Here is a 689-nt window from a genome sequence, read left to right as displayed (position 1 = left end):
CGCAACTCACATAAATATGATAAGGGATGCGCTGTGCGATCTTCAGAAATTTTGGCTGCATGAAGCTGAGTGCCTAATTCCCGCAGTGCCCACTTCACCTGATTTCACTCGTGCATGGCAGCGCTGTGACCTGCGCGTCCTCGACTGGCCGTGACGCGCGGAAGGCCTGCACCGGGCGTCGCAGCCCTTCCTGGACGGGCAAAAAACTCGTCAAGGAAACGCGGATGCGAGAGGACCTCCAGACGGATGCGTTTGGCCTGGATCTCAGAATAGTTATTTTATCGTTTTGTATTCTAAGATCATCTTTTGTACTTCTTTTATTTGATGTAATATGCATGCCTTTGTACCTGATCCTTCCAAGAAAGTTTACGAAAGTTTACATCGTTCTGAAGCAAGTTTTTTTTTTTCTTTTTACATTTCTTAACCCCGTTAAATTGAACTCCGAAAGTAGAACGAAATAATAATTAGACTTACTTTATGTTATTTACGTTGACCTTATGCTTTTGAGAGAGAACCGAGGTCGGCAACCTTCCCAACGCGTTGGGAAGCCCAGGACTTTTCTGCTGCAGGCGTCATAAGGAGGCGACCCTGAAAGTCCGCGCGCGCCACTACCGCGTGGCGAGGTTAAGGTTTTCATTTTATTTACCTTCTATGTGACCGTGAATGCTTTTATGAGTAATCTTGTAATT

The sequence above is a fragment of the Penaeus monodon genome, chromosome 30, assembly GCF_015228065.2.
Source record: "Penaeus monodon isolate SGIC_2016 chromosome 30, NSTDA_Pmon_1, whole genome shotgun sequence".
In the NCBI taxonomy this organism is placed as follows: domain Eukaryota; kingdom Metazoa; phylum Arthropoda; class Malacostraca; order Decapoda; family Penaeidae; genus Penaeus; species Penaeus monodon.
Note: the sequence above shows the minus strand (reverse complement) of the source record.